The sequence below is a fragment of the Pezoporus occidentalis genome, unplaced genomic scaffold, assembly GCF_034315485.1.
Source record: "Pezoporus occidentalis ecotype Australia unplaced genomic scaffold, CSIRO_AGI_Poc_V1 ctg8, whole genome shotgun sequence".
Lineage (NCBI taxonomy): Eukaryota > Metazoa > Chordata > Aves > Psittaciformes > Psittacidae > Pezoporus > Pezoporus occidentalis.
In genome coordinates, this window is record NW_026916158.1 from 848810 (window position 1) to 863721 (window position 14912).

The window sequence follows — 14912 nt, forward strand, 5'->3', positions numbered from 1 at the left end:
TGCATGATATAAAAGAAAGATCTTACTCAGCTGTAATTGTCAAAACCTGAAAGTAGTTTCAAGATATGTCCTCTTGATCCTTGTGGGTCCGATAAGGTTTTACTTATTTGTGCCAACAGAATCTCAGCACTTCCCAAGCTCTGTGGCACAATCCCAAATTTAATATCTTGATAAGAATACAGTCTAAAAATCACAGGAAATACATGAAATGGAAGTGTCATTGTAAAGGTTTGCATTTGACTGAAGTACCAGAAGAAGAAAATAAGTGTATGAAGATACATTTGTCCCCAGATTGCAGTCACCTTTAGTGACAGTAGTCTTGGCTAGCAATGGCATCCTATCTCCAGGTAGCTATTTAAATTACTCTTGGAGCAAATATATTGATATGTCATTTACTTCTGTACAAAATCTCTCTAAAACTATTAATTGTTCTGTTACAAATCATATTCTTACCACAGTGTAATTTTTTTCGCTCTTTCTAGCTCAAACGTTTTACTTTTTACTTGTAAGACACTTGAAGTAATTCTGGTGAAGTTTGCAAATCATTCACGTTTTAGTGTGGAGGGAGCAGTGATTGATAGACCAGCACCCTGATACTGATGTTGAGGAGAGCAGGGTGTATTTCTTTATTAAGCTAACGTAGCTTTGGAGCTGGCAATGCATTCTAGTGAGGAGAGTCTGCTGGCATATCCTTGCACATACCAAGGCAGTGGGAGACAGACTGAATGAAGGGGCATCCCTGTAAGTTTCTAACATTTCTGGCAAATGTATTTAGGAAGTTCTCACAAAGCAGCATCTGTATCACTGAACTGGAACTGAAGAATAGTGATACCTCTTCGCTGAGACTGCCTAAATGTTTCAGAGTCTAATTCCTGGATGTTGTTGTCTTCTCCTTTCCTTTTTCCTCCAAATGCTCCAGCTTTGCAAATTCTCTAGTAACTCACACAACCCATGAACATCACCAGCAAGGGACAGAGAACTGATGCAGAAAATCTTTCCCTCCTTTACATGGGAGAGTCCTTTCTTGGAAATTTTCTGGGTGATCAGAAAGTGCACCATGCCACATTGTTGAAGTCAGCGGTTGCCTTTAAAGAGTTAGAGTACTGATCTGTGTAAGACCTATCTTAATATTCATGTGTTTAGTATTTTCAAATGCTTATATTTGCACATGCATGCAGCTGTTTGTATATGTTGATGCTAACCTGAGAAATAAGATGTTCAGACTGTGCTTTGGGCTGTAATGTAGGGTCTTAAGGTACAAAATAAAGACAGATTTTTGCTTATGTGATTAAATGTGATTCCCATTGTTACTATAGTATGGGGTTTTATCTTTTATGTAATACTTTAAGGGAATCTGTTAAGTAGAAACTAACATTATTAATTTAGTGTAACACTAAGCCTTGGGAGCAAATGCTAAAGAACATTTAGTAACGGGTATTATAACAAATTTATTGAGCTCTTTATGTGTGCTTTTCACTCTTCAATGCTAATGTTACATTAGCGCTCATGTTCTTCCTCGTGATACAATAGCTATGGCAGTCTGCATACACAGACTCCAAATAACTTAATCTAGTGCTTGTTGAAGACAATAGAAAGATTTCATGCATGTTCTACAAAACCAGCTTAAAATACTGACACAGTGCTTTTCCATATAACTCTATTCTGTGTGTTCTTACATGTGAATTAATATTTTATGTGTATGCTATCCCTCCACACCAACAAAAAGGCAAAGATTTTTCCAGTGTGCTTAAAATACATTTTGTACTGTGTGTCAGGAGCAGAGTAACGTATTTCAGTTGTATTTTAAGAAGTTAACTAGGCAAGTGGTCATAAATCTTTATTCCATAAGGCAGGAGGAAAGACAATGGGTAATGCAAGGCCTGACCAATGCTGTTGAAAGCAGTGGATTTAGTGGTCTCTGACTCAGGTTTTTTGCTGATTTTCTTATAGCTGAGTGAAAGGTATTTCTGGCTCCACAAGGTATGTGTGGGTACTCACAGAAATTATGAAGCAAGTGGGTATTCAAGCTCCCACTCTGCAAATGTTTTGGGGGGCACATTTATGCACAGTGTTCTCAAGTCTGTGAGATCCTGTGGAAGTCTCTGGAAGTCCAGTCAATTAATTCTTTATTAACTCAACAAAGCACTCAGTAAAACAGTAGGAAGAAATTTTCTGCATTAGACAACCTAGTAGGCCTTAATGATGAGATTTTGATGATGTGTTATAGATTGCTCTGTTTTGGTCTCTTAAGAACTAAGACTTGCAATTCTTACACTGTTTCTTTGAAAACTGTAGGTCAGATGTCTTTAAGACTTCTCTGTAATGAGAGGTTTGACAGAATAGTGCATAGTGATGGCATCAATAGAGTATTTTAGAGTATTTTTCTATATTAACTTTAAGTTTATCCTGCCTGAATGTGTAGTCTTTTCCTGTAAGTTAGCAGTTTATTACCTATACTTAAAAATAACCAATCAGATTATTATTTTATTGCCTATGACAAGAAAAGTGAGGCAACATTTATATTAATTTGACAACGTATCTGTTCATTTGAATTTTATTTATCGTCTCATGGAAGTGTCATTGTGCCATCCTACATAGTGGAGTCTTTAAAGTGGGATAAATTATGCTGAAGAAAGCAGAGAAAATGGAGAATGCTACAGTAACTTTTTACATTCTCTAAGATAAATGCCAAATGCCATTTATATTTTTTTATTGCTACATTATCCACTTCACTGGTCTGCTGTTGTAACAAAGGTAGATTTCTCAACCAGCAAGTATCAGTTCTTTAATTGCTTTTTCATTTTTCAGGAGTATAGCTCAATAATTGTGTTATATATATACAAATATTTATTACATGTTGGTTGTATTGATTCATAAAAATATACAGATTTAAAGTATTTTATAAAAACTTAAAAAGTTTCAAGCGTTGCTGAATATGAAATAGCATTAGGTGTATACATATTTGTCTGGGGAGCAGAGTTTTCTTCCAACTTTCTGTTACATTGCAGCTCTGAGTTATTGATTCATCAAAGCTAAATTGCACATTTACTTCCTGAAGCTAATCTGTATCAGTCTGTCCAAAACAGAGACGGGGGGGGGGGGGGGGGGGGCAGAGAAAAAGTGTACCTCTTATTCTGCCTGTCACAGGAATACAGTTTTGCCTCTAGCTGGTTCATTGGGATTTGTTGGGTTGTGTTTTTTTTTCTCTTGTGGTTATCACCAAATTTATAGGTAGAAAAAAAGGCTGTTGCTTCAGTCAGCCCATCCTCACTGACATTTTACATTTCTACTCTGAATTATAATTTCTGTTGCATTTTGTTTAGCACTAAAAGGTCTGTTTTGGGCTGATATGCTTCCTCATCTACTTGCTGCCTGGAGCACTGTGAGTAGCAGGCTCTTTAGACCTTGTAGTCTGTCTCTCTCCTGACTTCACTGCACTGTTTTAGGCACCTACAAACTGATTTTTCAGCTCTGGTGTAGTAAATTATCATGCTCTGTGTTAGTAATGGAAACAAAAAAAACACCACCAAACCAAAAATACAGCCAAACCCAAAAGAGTGAAATAAGACTTACTGCACATTGTTATTGTCCACAGGAAAAACTGTGGTGGGGTAGTAGATACTGCTTCTTATTTGTGATTGTTTATCAATTTCTGTGAATGTCACAACTTGAAAACTGAGATGCAGCTATAGCTATGACCAAGACCATTTAGCAGGCTTTTGCAGCAAAGGCAAGGTCCATGCAGACATTTGAATATGACTTACTTTCAGTGCAGTTTTTCAGAATAAGAGAAGCCAGTGGCAGTTTAATGCAAAACACAGAATTAGACTTGGCTCAGTGACCAGAACTCTGGATTTTACACTTCCAGTTGAATGTTCAATTGCTAATATACAGGGAGCCGTGCTCCTGCTCTTTGCTCCAACAAATCTGAAATATGTTACTGTACTGTAGTTCCAATGAGAGGGTCAAAGAATGCCTCCATCCAAAACATAGCCTACACGTGTGTGTCTTATTGCCAGCCAGTATGTTAGATCCCAACCCTGAGAGCCTTCTAGCTGGTCTGTTGCCTTTTCTTTGAAAAAGAGACAAAGCATCAAAATGGCTGTGAATGATGAGAGTTGGAGGCTCTCCTCTTCAGGGATAGGGGGGGTTCAGCCTTGGGGTCCAAACATTCATGCATATGGTTTGTTTTTTATGGTCACTGCCACATCACTGAAGTCTGCAAAGAAGTGTTACATGATTGAGACTTGGCTCACGTGGCTGAAGAGGTGGAAAACCTTTACTGTCAGTAGGGAAGCTGGTAAGGAGAGGAAAGAAAAATTTGAGTCTTGGTACAAAAATGAGGGTGGTGACTCAGAAGTGTAGGGACAAAGAGTAAGCAATTGACTCTTGTAATCTCCCTGAGTTTAACTATAGCTACGAAACACTATAAAATAGTGTGTTTACTTTTGTGCTTTTTCTGCAGCAGGATTAATGGAAAAAGTTTAAGCATTTCTACATCACATTATTTGCCTCAGGAAACTGAAATGGTAATGGTGTGTCTTTTCATTGTTATTTCAGATAGCTTATGTATGTGTTAGCTGACGTCGGCGTAAGTAAATTGTTTCTCTGTGGTGTTTCATCTTCTTGGTTGTTTGGAATTCAGCTTAATTCTCAATTTGTCTGCTTTATACAGGCATGTATACCAGCATGAAACTATTCACACTCATTTTCTCCCTGTCTCCCTGATGCACTTCCATATGTGGATTCACATTTAACTAATATGCTCAGATAATTTCATTTACCCCAAAGCTGTATTGACTATATTATCAATTTTGTACTGTCATTTAGAGTTAGGATTAGGTTTTGTATGTCTTCTTACATACGTCTGTCAGGGATAATGCAATATGATAAGGATGTACTGTCCTATTTAGCAGAGATATTTTAACAGAGCGAAACTGTTAAGATATTTACATGACCTAATCTTTTTACTTTTGTCCATTTTGCCCTTTTTTTTTAACTCTTACTCACTGCCTTTTTTTTATCTTTACTAAATGCTTTAATAAAATATTCATTTATGTTATTATATTGCCACTGAATTTGTTATTCACCTGCTAAGAGCTCTGTAACAAAAGAGCTCTTCCCTTCCATTTTCATTAATGTAGAGACCATGTGTGGAAATGGTAGTGATTCGTACTTTCCAAGATAGTGCCTACTTATAGTGGATATAAGAAACTAAAACTCTATCATCAGCTTGGCATTTTTCTTCAACTGTGTTGGATTTTCTTGTGATTGAGTCAAGTTTAGATTTACCATATGCAAACAAAGGGTCCTGTTACCCAAAAGTTTTAACACTATCTGATTTCTTAAGCTAATATTTTCCATAGGCATTACTGTCAACATTTATTTCTGAAGTCAGTAGTTTCCCATTCTTATTTTTAACTTTTATTGCTTGAACTATTGAAATTTTCATGATATACCAGATCTCCTTTTCACTTTCAACTAATCTTTTATTCTGGGATAGCTTCTGACTTTCGTGTATCCTAGGTGAAAATTCACTGTTAAAATATCTTACATGCTCTGGACTATAGATGAAAATCAACTACGGAAAAATCTTAATTGCTGGAAAGTATGAAGTAAGAACATTTCAGAGCTGAAGTAGCGAGATTTGAAACTTCAAAGAAAGGAGGAAGAATACAGAGGGTCACTAACTGAAGCAACCTTAAATTGATGCATGCCAGCAGTAAAACCAGAACATTTCAGAAACAGTTCTCTCTGAGATACACCATAGAGTGGAGTAGATATACAAGTAGTTCTTTAGAAAGGATGAAGGGCCCCGTCATCTTCCTAGGTCAACAAGAGGGGTAAATCAGTGGGCAGGTGGGGATATGTCCCTGGATCTGCAGTTCTGTAGGCTGCTGTGCAATTTGTCTTTTTTAAGGAATGTTATCCTTCAGATCCCAAGTAACAGACAATGAGTATCAGTGAACATGGTGTAAGCACAGAGAAGATGCTAATCTGACGCTTATAACTTGCATCAGCTGCAGCCCATAAGGAGGTTTTCCTTTCTTCTGTACTTAATTTAAATAAGCACTGTATGACTGAGCAAAGAAATACACCTTTCCCTGCTGGAATCAGCAAAACTATTAGATAGCAATTAAGTTACAAGATTAAGTTTTTCACCTCTCTGAAATATTTTCTGCAGCTCTGTTCTGTGTATTGTGGAAATTGTGAGCTGTGTGATTAATAGCCATTTTTGTTATTTAACCAAATGTCAAGAAGCAGGTGAAAGTACTTGCGGAAAATCATAGAATCATAGAATAGTTAGGGTTGGAAAGGACCTTAGGATCATCTAGTTCCAATCCCCCTGCCATGGGCAGGGACACCTCACACTAAAGCATCTCACCCAAGGCTTTGTCCAAACTGGTCTTGAACACTGCCAGGGATGGAGTATTCACAACCTCCCTGGGCAACCTATTCCATTGCCTCACCACCCTAACAGGAAAGAATTTCTTCCTTCTATCCAATCTAAACTTCCCCTGTTTAAGTTTGAACCCATTACCCCTTGTCCTGTCACTACAGTCCCTAATGAAGAGTCCCTCCCCAGCATCCCTATAGCCCCCCTTCAGATACTGGAAGGCTGCTCTGAGGTCTCCATGCAGCCTTCTCTTCTCCAGGCTGAACAGCCCCAACTTCCTCAGCCTGTCTTCATACGGGAGGTGCTCCAATCCCCTGGTCGTCCTCGTGGCCCTTCTCTGGGCTTGTTCCAACAGTTCCATGTCCTTTTTTATGTTGAGGACACCAGAACTGCACACAATACTCCAGGTGAGGTCTCAAAATGCTAAAAGACTACTCAGCAAAAAAAGAAACTGAAAGGGATATACTGACTTTGGGTTAGAGATTAAGGAGAATTTAAGCTTGTTCCAAATATTACAAAAATATTTCAGTCAGTTTTTCATAAGAATTCTGATTGTGTACTTGAGGCTAGGAGTAGAAGCCACATGGGAATGATGATAGATCTTTTTCTATTCAAAGTAGGATCAAAATTTAACTTATGCTCTGTACTGAAATAGGAAGGCCTGGTTATTCTCTGCTGCAAAATAACAGCACATGAAATCAGAAATCCACAAGGCATAATTTTTATTGGATCTGTCAATGCCACTTTAATGACTGGAAAAAAGAAACATGGGCCCAATATGAAAGCAAAATAGAGTTGAAAGAGTGCTCCATCTCCTTAGAACGACTTCAGTGCTACAAAAAGTTGTATTTTGATGGACATGATGGCTAAACTTAAAGTAAAAGAGAGATTAAAAAGATACATTTGATCCCAATGAAGGTTGTCAGATTAATTCAATGTCCTCTTTTAATAATTTCTTTAAAAGAGCAATAGCAGGGTAATTTTTTTTTATATGATAGCAATATAGGAGACTTAGACATTTTTTTATACAGTATCATATCTGACATAGTATTAAAGTATAGGATAGTATTTTTTATTTAACATGGGGAGTAATAGAATAATTGAAAGTTGGCTAACATGCTTGGAAGAGACTGTAAAATGTTGTTTTAGGAGTGGGAGCCAGTGGGTTGGACAAAGATTTCCAATAGTGTTTTCTGGAGAACAGATCAAAGAGACATTGATAGATTTGATTTTGAAAACAAATTCTTGCCCACAACAGTCCCAGACTAATGAGGTCTTTTTAAGTGATGTTGAGCAGCTGTATTTTTACTGTTGGTTTCTTATTCTTTCATTCTGAACCTGCTGAAAAAAACAAAGAATAGGAACTTTCCTTTAAAAAGGTCTTATGATTTTGATGTGATGCTCAAAACCAGGACACAGCAGCTCTTTTCACAGCTTGGGTAACTGCTTGCAATGTCTCAGCATACATTACCAAGTATTTTACAGCATTGGTTTAATATGAAATGTACTAAAGCTTTTACATGAAAAAATATTAATCAAATCCTTTATGTTCATTATCCTAGTAATGCAAAATAAGCTATTGTACTGCCAAAACTAATTTGCAGTAAATGTATTGATTATGTAATTTCTGCAACTTCTTGTAGCAAAGAAAGCCTGTCTTCATTTTTGCCTGTTATAATGACCAAGTAAAGAGATTTTTCACAGTATCTAGTCTGCTAATTAACGACGATACTGAGGGATGGGCATCTGATAATGAAAACTAATTTGCATAAGCTGCCTGCTGAAATGAAAGAGCATCTTTTTTTGCAAATCCACTATAAATGAGCATAAACTAAAAGACTAGGTTTAGATCTTCAAAGCTACCTCAGGGATTCATGGCTTTGAAAATCTCAGCTAGAATGTGTACTGCCATGAACATGAGCAAAACAATTCAAATGCATAACAGCATGGGGAGAAAAAATTAACGTGTTGGAAGACTAGCTATATTAGCTTCATCGTAATAGCTGTTCTCTTGAATATTGCTAGGAGCTGCTGCATCACAGTAAAAGTCTGGAAGAAATGCCTCCCTACTCTGATTTGCAGGCATATACTTTGGTAACATAAAAATGGTCCCATACAGGGAGTTTGAAAGTTTTGACTGTCTGTGGTAACAAAAATATTTTGTTTTCATTTCAGTCCCTATAATGAAAACATTTGGGAATCAGAAAGGGTCAGGATGATAACAGGAAATTTTCATTGGGTTTTTGGTTTAGAGTATACTCAGAAATAGCGGTTGCAATTGGAGGCCTTCAAAATTGCATTGGATGTCTTTGCAGTGTTCTTATGTAAAGGCAAGCAAGATGTTACTCAGATCCTCATACTTATTTTTCTTGAATACAGCAGAAAAACTATTTTAAAAGAACTGTGGGAAAGGAAAACTGGGGATCTTTGCCATACCCAAAAAGAAACAGAAACTAGAATGTTGCAAAACTTGTTTCAATTTAGTTAAACAATTTTCCATCTTTTAAGGAAGGGTAGTAACTTCTTCCCTCCTACCTTTCTACCATAATGGATAAGAATCAAACATTGTACAACTGTGACATGCCTGAAGTTATTGTTGATTGACACATTCTTTGTAAATTCTCATTTAATCTGCTGCTATGCTGTTACTCCTTTTAAAAATTCAAGAGTGTTGCAACCCTGTCTTCCAAGAAAGCTGATTTTAAGAAGCTGCTGCTGAATCTTTTCCACTTTGCCCCCAGTACTTTTCTTTCAGAAAGATTTCATATTGTTTTCTTTTTTTCTTTTTCTGTGTAACTGTTTTAATATTTAGGTGTGTTGGCAACAGTGCACAGCTTACTGTGTGTTCTTGGAAACGCTAAGATTTTTCATAGGGTTTGTTTTTTTTTTTTATTGCTTCTTGAAGGGTGCTTGCAGCTGCTTCATGTATGAATGAAATATTTTAGTCTTTGTTTAGTGACTACCATGATTTTTTTCAGTTGCATGTTGGAGTCTAACCTGAGGAGGCTGATAGGTTTTTCTGAAGGTTTTTTTCCTCCACATTTTTCCAAGTAGCAGGTGGAAGAAGGGGGGAACAAAATGTCAGCTGGTGAAGAAAAATAGGTAAAAATATGACATGGTATTGCCTTCTCATCCATTCTTCCCTGAACCTGTCAAGCATCATGCAAAACAGATGGCAGGGGCAGCGCTATGCCATGGAAGAGCATCTTTGGTGCAGATTTTCATAGCAAAATTGTCCAATCACCTTTTGAGCAGGCAAAATGCCATAGCAACAGATGAGGAGGAGTGTGAGTAGCCATATATCATATCTGTTTGTTGAGCTGAGTTTGTCCAGAGGGCTTTGGGTTCAAATAAACATCTTGCTTGCACTTGGTGCAACAAAGGGGCAAGGAAAGAAGGTGATTGAAAGCTAAATATATTCTTCCCAGTTCTTATGCTACATGTTGACACTGGAAAAAATTCTCTTTGATGTAACTTAGACCAGCATAAAAATAAATCTGTTAGCAACTGGATTTCATGGTAGATCATTTCCCAAAATACAGGTCTTCTCTACGATGTTGTCATAGTACCTCTGATGTTCCCTTACAGTGAAGCTGCAAGTAGAATGCTTAGGAGAACATCACAGTGTGAACGTTCACTTTAAAAGTCTATGTTTGCCAAGCTTCTAAATTAATCTGTTAAGCTTTATCATTCCTTGTGCAACAATCAGCAAAATAAGGTTTGGCTTCATAATCAAGATCCTTAGACACTATTTCAGTACATTTTAGACAGTGATGCACAGTGGTATTTGAGATTCTGTAGACATCTTCTTTTCTACCACTAGATATGTTCTGTATTCTAGGCTTGTGGATAAGCATTTATGTTTAGTGCACAATGGGAGTGGGTTTTTAGCTTTGGATACTAATACTCAAACAGACTGGGAAATAAAGATAGCCGCCTTTCATGCCATGTATTTTTGTTTAATAAGATTTTCTCAGTGAAGAAAATGGAAAATTTAATGGCAATTTCCATAACAGTGGGGTTTTCAATCTTGCTTTGGTTTTGCAACGTAGTATTAAATACTTTCATAACTGTGTTCAGGACCAAAGCACAAACAAATCTACACTGCCTTACTGTTTTTTTCATATGGAGTGAAATTTCTTATGGAATTTCTGTGGAAATTTCTTCCTTGTTCTAATATTTTCTTAAGTATGTCATTCTAAATATAACATTATTGAAAAAGCTTAAAGATTTTAATGATTAAGCCTGTGCTGTTCAGTAGAAATGTAATTTACCTCAGCAGAAATTGCTGAGAAGAAATCAGAGAATAAAATAGAACATGTAAATGTTGCTATAAGCTTTTGAAACATTTGATCAAAGGATATAATTTTCAATGATAATATGAAAACATTCCAGAAGGATAAATCAGAGATCAAAAATAATATAGCTTGAAAATCTTACTTATCTGAGAAAACTGTATTTACTCCTTTCAAAGACATGTTCACATAAGAATTTTTTGAGTAGGGATTTTACTGTTGAATATCATTATTTTATTATGAGTCTTAGCATCTTTACATTTCAACAACCAGCTTGTAGAAGCAGCTAATTATTTTGACAATTTTACTTTCCATAGAAACAAGAGGAAATCACTCTTATTTAGCATAATCTCATAATTATTTTTAAACATAAAAAATAGAATTAAAAAAAAACAAATGTAACCTCTCCCCCATCAAGTTTAACATGAAAAATAATAACTCCTAATATCTTGTAATACATTATTTAAGAATCTGGATTGCTAAATATGCCAGCTATGACAACTTGACAGTAAGGGAAAATATCGAGCTACCTTTACATTTTGGGGGTTTTTGTTGTTTTGTTTTGTTTTAAGAAGGGAGGAGTTCAGCCTGGTTTACAAAGTAGCCTGAAAATCCGTGGGAAGCAATGATACGGGAATGTAGATTTGTTCAAAAATGTGCATACGCTTTCGTACAGAAACAGTTTTAATCTTCTGGAATTCATTTTTAAATTGCTTACATAACCTTTACCTGTGCTGACTCAGGTATAAATTACAGACAGTGATTCAGTGTGTTGTTCTAAGGGTGTTTTCTCCAGAATGTGTGTTACTTGTGTTCCTTTTGTGTATGTAGAGAGGGAGATTTTTTTTATGAGGAAGCTTAATGATGAGAATGCTGAATAAGAAATAGGCACATCTTTTTTTTTATTATTATTTATTTTGGGGGGTTTTTTTTGTTTGTCTCTCCACTGTTTTTGAGCAGTTGCCTTTCTGCCTTAATCTGATTTCCCTGTGCAGCTGAATTTTCATGAAGTGGCTCAGGCAGTTTAAAAACATAAGAACGACCTTTACAGTAAAGTTTCAGATGAAACATGTTTTATTATAACAAATAAGAATATTCCAGTAGAAAGCCTTTCTTTATTCTGAACTGGTGAGTCTACATAGTCATACTGGACTTTTTCATTGCTTCTCCTACTGTTTTTTTAGCATGCTCCAGAAATTTCCAGTATCATTGCAGAAGACTATCTTCCCTTCTTTTGGGGAGCATTTCATGTATCAGAAGAAGCTAGTAATCACCTTAAAATTATCTCTTTTATTGTCAGTGGGCTTTTATGGTTTTAATATTGTATTTTAATTGTCTATGTGAGTTCACTACTTGTTTTTTGTTGGCTTGGTTTTGGTTTTAAATGCGTTATCCTATGGATCAAGTTTTTCTGTTTGGTTTTCAAAACTAGTAAAACACTTTCTACAAACTGCGAATAGTGCATCACATGGTCAGTGTAGCAATATACTCTAGCATGGCCTCTCAGTACCGTGTGAATGATTTCTAGAATTTTTGGCTAGATTTCATTCATCTGTTTAAGAAGAAAGTGAAACTGTAGAATGGAAGAAGGAAGAGACACCAATCAGTAACTAGCTTAACAGTTGTTCTGCTTATTTATTTCTTTTCAATTTTTCATCTATTTCTGCACGGCGGTTCAGTATGAAAACATTGAGTCAAGTATCTCTCCTCTCTCCTAGGTGTTAACAGTGTAAGGACTGGTAAAATTCTAAAATTTTGGGAGAAGGGGCTTTCAAGCCCCCTCTCTCCTGCTCTTCAAGCTCATTCCCTTGGCTGGCTGTTCTGTGCTGTCAGTCACTCCGTCTGCACACAACGGCACTGAGATGTAATAAGCTAACAGTGGCAGTATTGCTAGCAATAAAAAATTATTTTATCATGTACTTGTTTAAAGTGAAATGGGCTGCAGGTTTATGGCGGAGGAGGGAGAAACAATCCTTATCTTAGCATGCCAATACATCTTTTATTAATCTTTCAAAGGGTAACATGAGCTTGAAGATACAGCGACATGCTGTTGTCTCTTGGGGGAAATAAAAAGAGAGAGATTTTTAGAATAACTTTTTAGATTAATACAGTCTCTGGTGAAACTTTCCTGGAGGATAAAATGAAAAGTCATCTCTTCACCTCACCTGTTTTTAAAAATATACACTTTTAAATATATATCTTTCTAATATTCATAGTTGTAAAATGATTTAACGTTGAATCATTTGAACTAAGAAATTAATACAAATTTCATGAAAAGATGATGGGTTTTCTGTGTCCAAAAGACTTTTCAGTTAAATCAAGTATATATAAAGCAAACCTGTAAGGAATGGCTGTATTCAGGTTTATACAATTTTGATTAATGCAGAATATTTATTTTGTTACTGCCTTCTTATGGAAGTGTGAGACTGTGGAAAAGTGAGAAATGGTAATACCGTCAGAGTTTAACAAATTTGGCAAACATGAAAAAAAATACTTCCCTGTGTACTCCACTGAAAGAGACCCTTAACTCCCATCCCTGAGATTCATGTGTGCTGTAGTTGCTTAAGTAATGCTTTGTAATCCCACTGCAAATGGAAATTGATTAGAACAGCTGTAACTGAGTTGGCTTATTCCAGACATCTTTTTTGGTGTATTTTTCCTGGTAAAGTGATATAGGTCAGTGTTTTAGTTAGCTCACAGTATGTATAATATGTACACAATTTAGAAGGGAAAAGCAATCTGCAACCTCATTTACTTGTGGATTCTTCAGTGCCAGTTTTAGAAGTAATGTAATGTAAAATAAATAGGAAAAAATATATGTTAGTATTATTCACCATTTTAGTACATAAAGTACATCTATCAAAATATAAAATTGTGTTATTAGAAGGAACAGCCTCACAGGAACAGTGGATTTGAATGCAAATGGTGACATCTTGATAGCATAATTTTGCATTAGTAATTCATTCCCAGTAGGTGTTCTGCCAGTATTTTATGTAGCGATGTAATTCTGACTCATCTGCATTAGTGGTAGGTGGTATTTTTGTCCAGGTGCATGAGTGCCAAGAACACTCCCCTTTTCCATCCTGCTACAGTCCTGCTTTTCTGGGCTTGTCTTCCCTTCCTCACTGTCACTTCTGCTCTCATTTTACCTTTCCCTTGGTCAAGCCCCTGCCCCTTGGAGCAGCAATTTAAATTGTTCAGAAGACTTGAATCACCTTAGATTGAATCAAAATGGCCTAACCTACGTCCATATAGAGGAATGTTGACCTCCCTGTACTATAGCGCTATTTTATCTGAAGGTAGTCTTCTGTAGATGTTACAAGTTACTGATTAAAGCTCAATGATTCTCAGGCCAATTGTGGGACTGTCTAATCTTATTTTTCCTCCTTTTATTGAAATACTCATTTTTCAAACTTACTGCATTTTGTCTAGCTATACTGAAAATATAAAGTTTGTTCTCAGGTTTCTAAGTCTTATTTCATACTCAGTTGTCAATATTTCTTTGTTGTTCTTTGTTTTGGGACTGTCTTGCTGATTAAAGAGCATTTCTTTCCATGATCTGTCTCAAAACCTGTTTCATTTTCAATGCATTAACCAACAGTATATGTACAGCATTGTGAATATTATTTGGCGGAAAAAAAAAAAGCTTCTGACTAGCTGCTCAGATAAAAGAAAAGTAGTATGCTTTGACTGCATTCATGCCAGTTTTTATAGATATGTATAATGACTAAGGGAATTTTTTACTTTGCAGAAAAATAAAATGCTGCATAGATATTTAGAGAATTTTGAACTTGTTCAAAAACTTTATTCTAAAATTTATACACTCCTTGTCATTGAAGAGAAGGTATGCCTTATTATTTGTAAATAATATATGATGCATCAACATTTTCAGAACAACTTTAAGCATCACAACCAGTGAATGGACTTCAGCCTAAGTGCTAGCAAAAGAAATATGAAGGTATAATGCTAAATAATTTAGGATAGTTTGACAAGTAAGTATATTGTTATAGACAACCTGTGAATAGAACAAAATACTGAATGAAATAAATATATAACTTGCTAGAATATATATCAGTTATTTTCAGTGCTAGGCAAAACCTGATTTGCACATATATGTGAGTTAATGGAACAGCTTAGGTGCTTAATATTAAGGATAAGATTAAGTGCTTCACTGGATCAAGAGCCTTTTTGATAGTTCCTTGTACTCTGGGCTATGCTAA